This window comes from Tamandua tetradactyla, chromosome 5 (assembly GCF_023851605.1).
Source record: "Tamandua tetradactyla isolate mTamTet1 chromosome 5, mTamTet1.pri, whole genome shotgun sequence".
Lineage (NCBI taxonomy): Eukaryota > Metazoa > Chordata > Mammalia > Pilosa > Myrmecophagidae > Tamandua > Tamandua tetradactyla.
The window spans coordinates 27,364,185-27,379,447 of record NC_135331.1 but is presented as its reverse complement, the minus strand read 5'-3'; positions in this window follow the sequence as shown (position 1 = coordinate 27,379,447).

The window sequence follows — 15,263 nt, the reverse complement described above, 5'->3', positions numbered from 1 at the left end:
TCATAAGCAATTTCCACTTTGAAAAAAAAATTTAGGATCCATAGTTTCCAAAGCCATGCTTCACAATGACACAGTTTTTCCTGTCTTGACCAAAACCATGACTTCAGCAGATGGACTAGAAACCTCAATGTTGGTCCTCCAAAAACAGTGATAATGTCTATTCATTTATATATATATATTTTGCACTAGGAAGGTTGTGGGTTTACAGAAGCATCATGCATAAAATACAGGATTCCCATATGCCACCCTATTACTAACACATTATGTTGATGTGCATCGTGTGGCACAATTTTATAATTGTTTTGTTAATAGAGTCCATGGTTTAACTTAAGATTCACTGTGTAGTGCAGTCCCATGGATTTTTAAAAAATGTTTATTCTATTGTATATGCAACCTAACTTCACTTTAATAACTTTTTAAAATTGCAGTAAAATATACATAACATAAAAGTAATTTTAACTTTTTAAGTGAAAATTCTGTGACATTAAGTACATTGACAATGTTTGTGTAACTTTCACCACTATTTCCAGAACAATTTCATCATCCCATGTGCTCATTCATTTTTGAGAATTGCCACATCGTCACACCTGATGGACAGCAATCACAAAATAAGGATGATGAACACCATCAGAAAGCAAAGTATAACCCAGCTTCCTTCCCGCCACCATAGGCATGCAAGTAACATGTCCTCACCATGACACAGAAGGAAGTGAGATCAAACCATCCTTGCTTCAAATGCCTCTCCCTTCCACAAATGTTGTGTTTCAATCTTGAATTCGTATTTCACTAATGCAAAGACTTATAAGAGAAGGGAGAGACTGGTACCATGCATATCACCTCCCAGCCAAGTCCACCCCTCCTGGAATCTGCTGTAGTATGCAATAGCTGGGACTCTGCAAACCCTGTTCCTTGCCACTTCACTTCCAGGTAGGTTGTACCAAAAGTTGCTGCCCTATGGGTAGAGACCAGGAGGTGAGAGGAGGGCAGAAAGGGCCTCTTGTTCCCAGCTTTCCCCAAGAAGCAGAGAGCAGATTTGACCTTCCTAGCCCAAAACACCTCTTGCCTACTTGAGAGGTCAAAGCACCTCTCCTTGAAGAATCTGAGTCCTAGTTAGGGTCAGGACTGAGGCAAGGTCAAATGAAACGAGAGTGGGGGTTGAGTTCAGGTTGGGGTTTAAGTTTGAATTTGAGTTGGATTTGGGTCACGGTTAGAGTTTAAAGTGGTTAGGAATCTAGCTAAAGTTAAGATGGCTAGGGATTAGGATTAGGATTTAGGTGGGCTATTTTCCATGCCATGAGCACTCATTTGGGCGAGGAAAGGTCTGGCAGTCACAGCTGTGAACACTGGGATAGGAGGAAATTGCATGTCTGTTACCATAAATGCAGCCAATCCCATCATGGAGGATCACAAAATAAACCAACCAGTTGGCACAACTGGGTAGAAGATGAAGTTAATTCAGCATCCGTATTAAACCACTCAAAAGCAATTTTTTCTATTCTAATTGTATAAATTCTTTTAACAATTTTGAAGTTCCCATAGAGTCAAATCACAGATCTCTGTTTTGGTTTCAGTTTCCGCCCTTGTAAAATTGTTTTGGGAATAGCTGTGGGATCTACCTGGGCAGGGGATGGTCCCTCTATATGCAGCTTCTTGCAGGGAAGGGTGAGATGTCGTCAACCAGGGAAGCTTGCCTGAGTCTCAGTGCCCAGGGTTTTTGGTGAGGGTCAAAGTCATGGAGTCATGGAGCATGCCTGAGCTCAGCTTATCAGTCTCCAGCCCCCACCATCCTCCACCCCACACCCGAGCAAAAAAAAAACATTCTCCATAAATCACATCCAAACAAACTGGTACTCATGGCCCAGGGCCTCCAGCATTTAAAAACATTTTCATCAGGTAGAATATTCCAAACCTTGGAGATCATCTCCCAGGAACTGGACAAGGGCCAGTCCTGAAGCCAGGCCTTTGTTTGGAGTGTGCAAGGTCTGGCAACCAAGGCCTGCCGAATTGACCTTTTCCTGCCTAGATGTCCTCCAGCTCTCTAGGAAAGTCTGGGATAGAACATTTAGGACCATTTTCCCTAAGTGTTTGTGCCATGGGACATCTTGCACATTTTCACCTATTTTCCCGAGAATCAGGTGTGGGGAGCAGCAGCCATGGAGGCATTTAAAGCCTTGGAGCATCCTAGTGGGCCACCTGCTCTTGGGAGGGGTAGACGTTACCCCACCTCAGCATGACTGCAGCTCTTCACAAAGTGATCACCCAATGGTCCCATGTATCACACAGAACATCAGTCTTTTCCCTGGGTGCCCTATGGAACAGGGTGACTGCATGGGTGAGACCCATAACCAACAGTTATAGGATAAGAAACCTTCCCCTGAGCCTTCCAGCTCCTGCTGGACAAGACACCCAAAGCAATCTGAGGTACACGGATCGGTCCAGCCTGAGATGTGAACCAGGGACATGTTAAAGAGGCCCCCAAACTTGTGCTCCTCTCCCTAAGTGCCAGTTGTGGAAACTTCCAGCACCAGGTCATCAGTCTATGACAAAGGCTCAGGAGCACTCATCAAACACAGCACTACCCAGCTCAATTGCATCCAGCACCCAGCAGAGCCATCTACACAGCACGAAGAGTGATTTGTACTCTGTTAGTCACCCAGAGAAAGAGAAGAAAGATCTCAAAAAGTGGTGGACTATGAAGTCCAGACCCTCAACAGAGAAGGAAGGGACTCTCTTCCAATTAATAGGTCAAATGTTGAGGCCAATGACGTTCACATGAGACTATTAGAAAGAAATTTTATAAGTCAGCAAGGGGCACCTGGGAAGAAAAAAGTGGAAACAAGCAGCTCCTGGCTGGCTTGAGCATGGCAGAGAGTTTGGGTTGGGGCTTTAGACTAGGTGGAACTAGGGAAGGTTCTCAGGGAAGGGCTGGGAGATTGCAGCCCTGCAGAACTGTGAAGTTCTGCAGGTGCCAAGCATGGAACAGGAGGCCTCGTGTTTTTTTTTTTTAATCATCTGGCCCAGATGTGGGGCAGAAGGGGAGAGGGGAGGTGGGGCAAATATTAAAATCGAATCAAGTTGTACTTCAATTCACTTCTGATCTTTCTTCAATGACCGAAATATGCGATTTTTCACTTATCAAAGCTGAATGTGTCTAAAAGCTTAAGAGCCATAAGCCTAACCAGCCAACTACAGGGTGAATGAGAAGTTCTTGGAAGAGTATATGGACCTCATCACCCCAGGCGGGTGGGAACAGCTAGGAGAAAAGACAGGATGTTCTGGGCATCTGTTCAACCATCTGAACGACATTTATTAACTATCTTACACTTGTCTCGTTTGTTGGTGCTCTGAGAAAATTTGCCCATGTTGCTTGTCCACCTGATGCAAGAGGTGCCCGTAACATAACAAATGCCTCCCATAGTGGAAGTGCGAAGTCTAAGGTTTGGCAGTCACAAGCAACCACAACCACCAGGGAGCATTGGCTCTAGGGAATCAATGGATACAGTGAAGTTAATATTATTTGGATATTATTTTTTACATTTCCTAGTGAACATCAATGATTTTATTTTGTTGCATAGCTTCTTGGCCCCTAAAGCAGCACCAACAGTCTCCAAGATGGTCAGTAGGATAAATGAAATTGGAGAAAATAGAGCACACTGTGTGTGCTGGGTTGAAGCTGTTATCTACTCTGGAAAAGAAAATGCCAGGTTATTTTAATCCATTCCTGTGGGTGCAGACCTATTGTGGGTGGGACCTTTTGATTAGGTTGTTTCAATGGAGATGTAAAGCAAAGAATCTTAATCCTTTACTGGAGTCTCTTATGAGGATAAAAGATAGGATAAGCCCAGAGAACTCGGAGAGAAATGCCCAGAGAAGTTTAGGGAGAGCTTAGAGAAGAAGCTGAAAGAGCTAAGAGAGAAAAACCCCAGAGATGCTGTCAGGGGACATACAGAAGACCAGAGAAAAGGAGGCCACTGGAACTAGAGGCTGAAAGCAACAAAACTTGGGAGTGAAGGACCAGAGATGCCAGCATTGTGCCTTCCCATACGGCAGAGGTGTCCAGATGCTGGTCGCTTTTCTTCAGAGAAGGTATTGTCCTGTTGATGCCTTAATTGGGGCTAAATTTTTTTACACCTCAAAACTTTAATGTGTAGTGAAAGGACATGCTCAAAGATAAGTGCAGGCATTCTCCAAAAGAGGAGAAACCCTTGTTCTAGTTTGCTAGCTGCCAGAATGCAACACACCAGAGATGGATTGGCTTTTAATAAAAGGGGATTTATCTTGTTAGTTCTTCAGAGGAAAGGAAGTTAACTTTCAACTGAGGTTCTTTCTTATGTGGGAAGGTACAGGGTGATCTCTGCTGGCCTTCTCTCCAGGCCTCTGGGTTCCGACAATTTTCCCCGGGGTGATTTCTTTCTGCATCTCCAAAGGCCTGGGCTGAGCTGCGAGTGCTGAGATGAGGTATGTTGAGCTGCTTGGGCTGTGCTACTTTGAGCTCTCTCATTTATGCACCAGCCAATTAAATCAAACATCATTCATTACAGCAGGCATGCCTCTTAGCTAACTGCAGATGTAATGAGCAACAGATGAAGTTCACATACCATTGGCTCATGTCCACAGCAAGAGAACCAGGTACCTTCACCTGTCCAGGTTGACAACTGAATCTAACTACCACAGCCGTCTAAGTCTGGGATCTTTGCATTATAAGGACTTGGAGGGGCACTTCGCCCTCTGGCCATGCTAATAAGGGATTGATGAGATGCACTTTTCATTGGTTCTTTTCAGGTGTCAACCTGAGTGGTGGCTAGCTGTGGGAGGAGAGGCTATGTGTGTGCATGCTGAAAGGAACTTTTTGTTATGGTTCTTAGGGTCACTTCCCCCTCCCCCTCCCCTATCTATCGCAATCCCCTCTTGGAGACTTCCGCCCCTTAATCTTAAGGTATGCTGAAGGAGGGAGTTCAGTCTTCTATAACTGCTTCCTGCTGACAGAGGGGTGTTGTCCCTGCTTATAATGGGAGCAGAATCCTCTGGCTATCATATTTAATAATTCTTCTGGGAGGGTATGGGGTTTCTGCATCTTTCTTGTTCTAGTGTGACCCCTTGGTTGTCTTTCAACATTTTACAAGTGTGTTGCATCTGTACCAAGACTCGTGCTGTTAACTGTTGAGGCCCAGCATTCTAGGAGAGTGAGTGAAACCAAAACCCCCCCAAAAAGCGAAGGAGAACGAGGGTGGTTAGCCCCATTAAACAGAAAGGATGGCACAAAGAATGGTGCCTATCACAGCTGGCAGAAACTCAAATAAATCAAGTAGGGGACCGGGGACTTGGTGGGTGGTTGAGTGGCCTGACGTCTAAGGAAGTTAATGCCTCATGTTATTTTTGAGCTCCAATTAAGATGTAAAGCAACAATCCCCCCCCCCACCCCGGGAATGCACATCTTCCCCCATGAGCTTCTGTAAGGGCATCTAGGAATCCTTGGCTTTGGAGGACAATGCATGCTAATGAATTTATTTGGGATTGGAGAAGGGTTAAGGTGGAGGGTGTTCATTCTTTGCCAGTGGATAGGTCAAGGCAGAGATTATGGTGGACCCACTCTACAGCTCCCCCAGTCCTGATGGCAGCTAGGAGTGGAATTAGGAACTGAATTGCTCTTTTATCCCAATTTGGGATGACAGGTTGGGAAGCTGGGGTTGGAAAAGTCTCATTTCTACTTTGTAGCTTGAGCACTGGGGTCACATACACTAAAGTGCATGTCCCAGGCCACAAAAAAGTGCTACTCCAGTGAAAACACAAATGATAAGAAAATGAAACAGCCTTATTGCTGATACAGAGAAGGTTTTTTTTTAAAAAAAAAATTTCATTCATAAAATAACATACAAACACATACATTCTTAACATACATACATTCCAAACATGGTGTACAATCAATGGCTCACAATGTCATCACATAGTTGTATATTCATCACCTTGATCATTTTTTAGAACATTTGCATCACTCCAGAAAAAAGAAATAACAAGAAAAAACTCATACATACCATACCTCTTACCCCTCCCTCTCATTGACCATGAGTATTTCCATCTACCCAATATATATATAGCATGTAAGGTTTTATTTTTAAATATTCATCATTTCTTAGAACATTTGCATTAATTCAGAAAAAGAAATAAAAAGACAATAGAAAAAGAAATAAAATGAACACAGGAAAGAAAAGAAAAAAAAATTATACTAAATTTATTTTAGCATTTGTTCCCCCTATTATTTATTTTTATTCATATGTTCTACTCCTTTGTTGACAAGGTAGATAAAAGGAGCATCAGACACAAGATTTTCACAATCACACAGTAACATTGTGACAGCTATATCATTATTCAACCATCCTCAAGAAACATGGCTACTGGAACACAGCTCTACATTTTCAGGCAGTTCCCTCCAGCCTCTCCATTATATCTTGAATAACAAAGTGATATCTACTTAATGCATAAGAATAACCTCCAGGACAACCTCTCAACTCTGTTTGGAATCTCTCAGCCATTGACACTTTGTCTTATTTCCCTCTTCCCCCTTTTGGTCAAGAAGGTTTTCTCAATCCCTTGATGCTAAGCAGAGAAGGTTTTAAAGGTCTGGATAGAAAATCAAACCAGCCACAATATGCCCTCAAACTAAAGCCTAATCCCAACAAAGCCCTAACTCTCTAGGTGAGGAAGCTGCCAAAGAAAGGTTTGGAGCGAACAAAGTTTGGTTCATGAAGTTTGAGGAAAGAAACTATCTCCATAACATAAAAAATTCACAGCAAAGCCGGAAGTACTGATGTAGAAGCTGCAGCGAGTTATCCAGAAGATCTAAAAGTGGCTACTTTAAACATCAGGTTTTCAATGTAGATGAAACAGCCTTATATGGGAAGAAAATGCCATCTAGGACTTTCATAGCTAGAGAGGAGAAGTCAATGCCTGGCTTCAAAGCTTTAAAATACAGGCTGACTCTCTTGTTAGGGGCTAATAAAGGTAGTGACTTTAAGTTGAAGTTAATGTTCATTGACCCTTACAAAAATCCTAGGGTCCTTAAGACTGATGCTAAATCTTATCTGCCTGTGCTTCTACAAATGGAATGACAAAACCTGGAAGACAGCACATCTATCTACAACATGATTTACTGAATTTTTTAAGCTCTCTGTTGAGATCTGCTCAGGAAAAAAGATCCCTTTCAAAATAGGACTGCTTATGGACAATGGACCTGGTCACCCAAGAGCTCTAATGGAAATATACAATGAAGTTAAGGTTGTTTCCAAGCCTTCACGCAAGAATAGCCCTTCTGTAGCCAGTTGGTCAGGAGTCATTTCAACTTTCAAATCTTCTTTTTTAAGAAGTACGTTTTGTAGGGTTATGGCTGTCATAGACAATGACTTCTCTGATGGATCTGGGCAAAGTTCATTGAAAACCTTTTGGAAAGGTTCACCATTCTGGATGCCATTAAGAGCATTTGTGATTCATGGGAAGAGGTCAACATATCAACAGTAACAGGCATTTGGAAGAAGTTGATTCTAACCCTTGTCATGGTCAGGTTCATGTGTCACCTTGGCCAAGTGGTTGTACCTTTTTGTCTGATTGGGCAGGTGCTGGCCTGTCTGCTGCAATGAGGACATTTCATAGAATTAGATCATGATCACGTCATCTACATCCACAGCTGATTCCATTTGTAAACAGCCAAAGGGGAGTGTCTTCTGCAATGAGTGATGCTTGATCTAATCATAGGAAGCCTTTTAAGGAGGATTCAGAAGGGACAGGCTCTATTCCTGCTTTGGCTGGCGAGCCTCTCCTGTGGAGTTTGTCCAGACCCTCCATCGGAGTCGTTGGCTTCACAGCCTGCCCTGTGGATTTTGGACGCTGCATTCCCGTGGTCACATGAGACACTTTTATAAATTTTTTATTTGTGACTGTTCCCTGTTGATTCTGTTTCTCTAGAGAACCCTAACTAATACAACCCTCAAGGATGACTTTGAGGGATTTAAGACTTCAGTGGATGAGGTAACTACAGATGTGGTGGAAATAGCAAGAAAAGGAGACTAAGAAGTGGAACCTGACTATGGGACTGAATGAAAAAACTTTAATAAATGAGGAGTTGCTTCTTATAAATGAGCAAAGAAAGTGGTTTCTTGAGATGGAAACTATTCCTGGTAGAAGATGCTCTGACCATTGTTGAAATGACCATAAAAAGTTTAGAATATTATTTTACCTTGGTTGATAAAGCAGTGGCAGGGTTGAGAGGATTGACTCCACTTTTCTACTAAGGGTAAAATGCTATTAAACAGTATCGTGTCCTACAGAGAAATCTTTCATGAAAGGAAAGGTTGATCAATGTGGCAAACTTAATTGCTGTCTTATTTTATAAAATTGCCACAATTACTCCAACCCATTGAGCCCAAACCCTCAAAAGCAAAAAAGATAATGACTTGTTGAAGGTTCAAATGATGGTTAGCATTTTTTAGCAATAAAGTATTTTTAATTAAAAAAAAAAGAGTCTGAAGATAATACAGGAGATTTACTTCTGTCCCCTGGCGACCATGGCAGAACTGGGCAGCCCTCTGATGGGGGGTTGAGGGTGCTCGGTGATTTAAAAGGTGTAGTTGCAGTTTAAATAGGTGGGCCAAGGCCCAGAGTTTCATATTCGTGGGCCCCACCTAAGACCACCCACAAGGACGGACACATGTAGTGGGATGAAGAGATTAACTGTACACCAGCCAGACCACGCTAAGGTGAAGATGAGTCTGCATGTGAGTGAAAGGAAGGTAGAAGATGTCGATAAAGCTTAACGTTTGTAAGGGATCTTTGCTTGGCAACCAGGGACTACCAAGACCTCATGACTTAGGAGAACATCCCTCAGTTTACAACTCATGGGTGGTTTGAACCAGTGGGTCTTTGGGTTACGGTCAACTTCCACCGCAGTGCAAGTTTTCTGAGGACAAGTTTCCAGGGTGATGGCCAAGGACAGAGTAGGCGGCTCCTGTGTCAATGAACAAGACCCAACCAAGGTGGTCAGGGGTCACCTGAGTCTCCTCCACGGTGGGAGCTGGTTGGAACCTCAAGCTCCTTCAGTCCTCTTCGCCTTAACTGAAGTTGCCTCATCCAAATGTCCTACTTATACTCGGTCCACACCCACAGCAGTGAATTCTATGGAAGAACATGTTTTCTCTAGGGTGCCCAAAGCCCCAAACCACTGCAGGCAGCCACCTGTATCGTGTTGCCAGGCCTTGGGACTCCCTACTTTGGGGGCTCACCTGGGCCTGGGACACCGTGTCCCGCTGGATAGATCCCCCAGGCAGTCCTGCGACTGCTGGGCTATCCCTCCCCTACGCTGAGAACTGCTCTAATTTGGGCTCTTCAATGTAACTGCCATAGCTCACCACTAGATGGGACCAAAACTCCATTTCTGCCTTGCTGGCAAAAAAAAAAAAAAAAAAAAAAAAAAAAGTCTTAGGGTTTTTAATGCAGTTTAAAGGCTATCACAAGCAAGAAACAGCACACATTATATGTGCTGAATGCCCCACTATTAAATAGCCTCTTTGGGTATGTGTGTGCCCATCCAATACCAGGATTTTTTTTTAATGATACATAGAAGGAGAAGTAGTGAAATGGCATCAAAATGTCAACAACCCCCCACTCAGGATAAAAGAGAAGCCAGCTGGGTACTCGGAAAGTTAAACACGGAATTAACCATCCGACCTGGCCATCCCCATTCTAAGGATATACCCCACAAAGAATCGAAGCCTGAATGAAGATCACAAACATCTGCACACCCATGTCCATTAAATAGCCCCTTGAGTTATCGTGTCTGGTTGCACCTGGCTTCTCAACGGATATCTTGGACTAGTTCTGGAAAAGCCCCTGGAATGGCCACTTGGGAAGTATCGATGGCCCCTTGGGGAGTCTCCGTGGACCAGACAGGCAGTGACCTCCTCTACTGCTCTCTACATACTTTGCTACCCAGGAGTGCTGCAAACCATGACCTTAACTTGGACCAACTTCTTGATGGCCTTGGAAACACCTTCATGTGACAGCCCCGAAGTCTGGCCAATCACCCATGACAACCCCCACACGACTGTCCTCACTCCAGGTAGCTCACCCTGCACCCCAGCCCCCACAATACATCCCACCAAACATCTCCTCCACCCCCTTGTCTTTCAATCCTTTTCTTCTGGGTTCTCCAGACCTCTGCTCTCCAGATGCCTCCCCCAGGAGACATCACACATCTTTTTTTTTTTTTAACTTTTTTTATTAATTAAAAAAAATTAACAAACAAAACATTTAAATATCATTCCATTCTACATATACAATCAGTAATTCTTAATATCGTCACATAGTTGCATATTCATCATTTCTTAGTACATTTGCATCGGTTTAGAAAAAGAAATAAAAAGACAACAGAAAAAGAAATAAAATGATAATAGAGAAAAAAAAACTATACGTACCATATCCCTTACCCCTCGCTTTCATTTACCACTATTGCAAACTGAATTTATTTTAACATTTGTTCCCCCTATTATTTATTTTTATTCCATATGTTCTACTCTTCTGTTGATAAAGTAGCTAAAAGGAGCATCAGACATAAGGTTTTCACATTCACAGAGTTTCATTGTGAAAGCTATATCATTGTTCAGTCATCATCAAGAAACATGGCTACTGGAACACAGCACTACATTTTCAGGCAATTCCCTCCAGCTTCTCCACTACATCTTGAACAACAAGGTGATATCTACTTAATGCGTAAGAATAACCTCCAGGATAACCTCTCAACTCTGTTTGGAATCTCTCAGCCATTGACACTTTGTTTCATTTTACTCTTCTCCCTTTTGGTCTAGAAAGTTCTCTCAATCCCTTGATGTTTATTCTCAGCTCATTCTAGGGTTTTTCTCAGTCCTTTGATGCTGAGTCTCAGCTCATTCCAGGATCTTTGTCCCACGTTGCCAGGAAGGTCCACACCCCTGGGAGTCATGTCCCACGCAGAGAGGGGGAGGGTGGTGAGACTGCTCATCATATTGGCTGGAGAGAGAGGCCACATCTGAGCAACAAAAGAGGCTCTCTTGGGGGTGACTGTTAGGCCTAAATTTTAAGTAGACTTGACCTATCTTTCGTGGGGTCAAGTTTCATGTGAACAAACCCCAAGACTGGGGGCTCAGCCTATAGCTTTGGTTGTCCACACTGCTTGTGAGAATATCAAGAATTCAATTTGGGGAAGTTGAATTTCTCCCCACTCTCACCATTCCCCGAAGGGGGCTTGCAAATACTTTTCCAGTCACTGATCAAATCATTCTGGGTCACACATCATTTTTATATCAGCCTCACTGAATGAAAAACCCGTGTTTTGAGACAGACTGATTTTTGGGTGCCTCAGAAGCCACTGTCACTTACCTGTTCTTGGTTCAGCCTGTCCTACCCTTCTCAATCAAGCCTTCCGGATGACACAAACCATTCTCTACCGGCCACATCCCCAGGCCATCTCCCAGTGGGTACAAACTCTTCCCTTCTTTAAGCTCAAAACAGACAAGTAGGCAGACAGGAAAGGGCGAACAAATCAGATTCTCTGTCACATCCTGCCCAACAGAGGGCCAACTCTACGCCGTGAAATCCAGAAATCACCAAATGGCCCAACTGCGAAACCAGAAGAATCTGGCACCAGGAATCAAGCGAGAACTTAAAAATAATCACAATCAAATTCTTCTCATGCTAGCAGTGGACAAAGGTCCAGGCACCACAGCCTCACCCTTGGGTCCTGGGTCACCGTTAACTAACAATGTTGCACAAAGGCTCTGAGAGGTCTTATTACCTGGGTGAGAAATGGGCTCTGAAGGCAAGTCCAACCCATCCCAAGTCATGGCTCCCAAACCATGGCAGGGAAATGTCCCGGACAATTAAGGAGATGATTTTGTTCAGGCTATTTGCAATAGAAAGGAAGTTCTGTGATGAGGAATGTCTTCCAGGAAAGTAGGGGAGCTGGGGTTTTATAGAGGTGTATAAACAGGGGAGTCGTAAAGAAAAATAGGGGCGGACCTTGGAATATGTGGGCAGCGTAGTCCTTTAGGATTAGCCATTTCTCAGAGCACAGACGTGGAGGGAGGATTTCCCAACATCACCACTTTCCCAAGAGCACGGGGCTCAGATACATAGCCACACCCTCAGTCTGTCTTGGAGTTCTGGTGGTGTGTCTGTGTGTTTATGGGGTGTGTATCTAGCACATTCCCATGTCTCAAGTGGGGTTGTGTGTGTGTGTGTGTGTGAGTGAGTTTACACCTCAGTATTTCGCTGGGCCTGGTGGGGCATGTATGTTGTCTGCGCTGTGTTTATGGGGGTGCATTACTCTTTGGTGGTGTGTCAATGTATCTGTCTCTATTTCTATGTCTGTGTGTGTGTTGGGGATAGAATCTGTGTTAGCGTGCAAACTGCCAGAATGCAATATATCAGAACTGGAACAGCTCTTAAAAAGGGGAATTGAATATATTGCAAGTTTACAGTTCTAAGCCTATAAAAATGTCCAAACTAAGGCATCCGGGGAAAGATACCTTCATTCAAGAAAAGCCAATGGGTCATTCAAGAAAAGCCAATGGGAACACCTCTGTCAGCTGGGTAGTTACGTGGCTGGCATCTGCTGGTCCTTTGCTCCTGGGCCCTGTGGCTTTCAGCCTGGGTTCCTGTGGGGGCTCCTCAGTTTGCTCCTCTGGGGCTGGCTTTCATGTCTTGGCTTCCCTTGGCTCTCAACAGTTTCTGGCTTGCTTAACATCTCATAGTGATATCTACTGGGCTCCAAGCATCTCCAAACCTCTGTGTCTCTTCTCCTAGTGTCAGCATCTGTGTCAGCTCTTCTCTGAAGTTTCTATTGGCTCTGATGTTTCTGACTCTTTCCAAAATGTTCCCATTTTTAAAGGACCCCAGTAAACTAAGCAAGACTCATCTGAAATGGGTGGAGTCACATCTCCGTACAAATACTCTGAAGTTTCTGCCCTACAATATTGAATTAAGATTCAAAGAAACAGCTGCCCCCAGAAAACTGGATGAAGATTAAAACATGGCTTTTCTGGGGTGCATAATACTTTCAAACTGGGACAGGAACCCATTGCAAATAAATCTCTTCAAGACGTGGCTCCAGGTAAGTTGTGACCCTACCAAATCAGGGTGGGCTTTAATCTGGATTCCCCGAGTCCAGATCAGATGGAAAGAGAAGCCATGGAAGCAGTACAAGGAGGAAGCCAGCGGACCCGGGAGGAAAAGGGAGAAGAGGTGCTGCATGCACAGCCAGATGGGAAAAGCCAAGGAACCCCAGAGACTGGCTGAGGAACCCCCAAAACCGCTGCCAGCCAGAAGATACCAACACAAGAGGAGCCCTGCTTCCTGCTTCTGACAACAGGAGACACTAAATCATTGTCAAGCCAACGCATTGTGTGGTATTTATTTTAGCAGCCATGAAACTAAGACAGGTGTGTGTGTGTGGGGGGTGTTGTGTTAGTTTGCGGGTGTCTGTGCATCTTTTCATGTGCGGGTTTGTGTTGCACGATGAGCATATTTCTGTATGTCTGTGGAGTGTGTGAATTGCATGTGTCTCTTTCAGTGGGTAAAGAAGTGTGTGTGTGTGTGTGTGTATGTGTGTGTGTGCGAGGCAGGGCGTGCATCCCTCTGTTTCTGCATGCCTGTTTGCTGCTTGTCTCTGTTTGCGTGGGTCTCCTTGTGTCACTTTTCTGTTTGTGCATTAGAAGTGGTGTGTGTGTGTCCTTGTGCTGGTGTGAGTCTTATTTGCATGTGTGTGTTGCAGGTTGCATGTGCTTCTTTGGATCTGGTGGTGTGTGTTTGTTGCCAGGTGTGTGTCTGTGTTTCTGGGATTCTAGAGTTGTTTGTTGTGGGAGGCAGACTCGCCACTCGACCGGTTTGGTAGTTGTGTGTTGTGCAAGGTGTGTGTTCCTCTTACTGTCCCTTGGTCTCTCTATGGAGGTATGTGCATGTGTGTCAGGGGGTGTGGAGGTGTATTTGGAAAATGTGTGTCTGTCTCAGAGTGAATCTGGTGGCACATGCATGTGCATTTCTGGGTGGTGTGTATTTCAGTGGAGAGCTAGGTGTGGGGCGTGTGTGCATATTGCAAGGTGGCCTTCTCTGTGTGTCCGTGTGTCTGCTGGAGTGTTTGTGCTGCAGGGTGAATTCCTTTTCCGTGTTTGTATTTTAGGGGGAGTGTGTGTCCCTGTGATTCTGTGCAGTTTGTAGTGGGCATGTTGAGTGTGTGTCCATGTTACTCTGTGTTTCGTAGTGCGTGTTGAGTGTGTCCCTGTGTTTCTGTGTTTGTAGTGTGTGTTGAGTATGCGTTGTGTCCTGTGTGCTTCGTAATGTTTCTGTGTCCCTGTGGGTCTGTGCATTTTGTAGTGTGTTGTGTGTCCCCTGTTTCTGTGCATTTTGTAGTGTGTGTGTTGAGTGTGTCCTGTGTTTCCTGTGTGTATGTGTTGAGGAGTCCTGTCTGCATCCAGTCGCGTGTGGCAGGGTAAGCTCTGCCCTGGTCTTTAGGCAGACCATAGTGTGTGTGTGTGTGTGTGTGTGTGTGTGTGTGTGTGTGTGTGTGTGTGCGCCGTGTACCGTGTGTGCATGTCGCAGGCTTCGTCCGCCGTGAAGTTCCTGGGGGTGCGCGTTGTACCTCTGCGCTGTGTTCCGAGCGCACTGGGTGGCGGTGAGTGTGTGCCTGGCCCCGCGCCCCTGCGCTGCGGGGTATGCGTGTGTGCGTGTGTGCTTGCGCCCGCGCGTCCTGGTGCCTTGCACGGGTGGCGGCGTCTGCAGCCCCGCGGCCGCATCCCTCCCGCTCCTCCCCCCGGCCGCCCCCCCCCCCACCCCCCGCCAGTTCTCCCTCTTCAATCGCTCCCAGATGTGCTGCCTGCGGTCCCGTTCCCATGGCAACGTCGGTTCCAGCCGCCGTGGTTCCCTCAGTGGCGCCTGCCCTTGGCGCGCGGGGGGGTTGGGGAGGGCTTGGGGGACCCTCCTGGGGGGGTGCTTCTCGACTGAGTCGGGGATAGGGGGAGAGGGGCTGGCTGAGGGAAATGGGGGGACCCCGTGTCTGGGCACACACACACACACACACACACACACACACACACACACACACACACAGTGTGTGTGGGGTGTGATCCTGAAGGTGGAGGGGGGGTAGGACAGAGACCCTCCCCCCCAGAGCTTCACCTGAGTTTGGGGATCAGGGGGCTGCCTGCTGCTGCTGGGGGTGGAGGGTACACGGCCGGACGAAGGGCTAA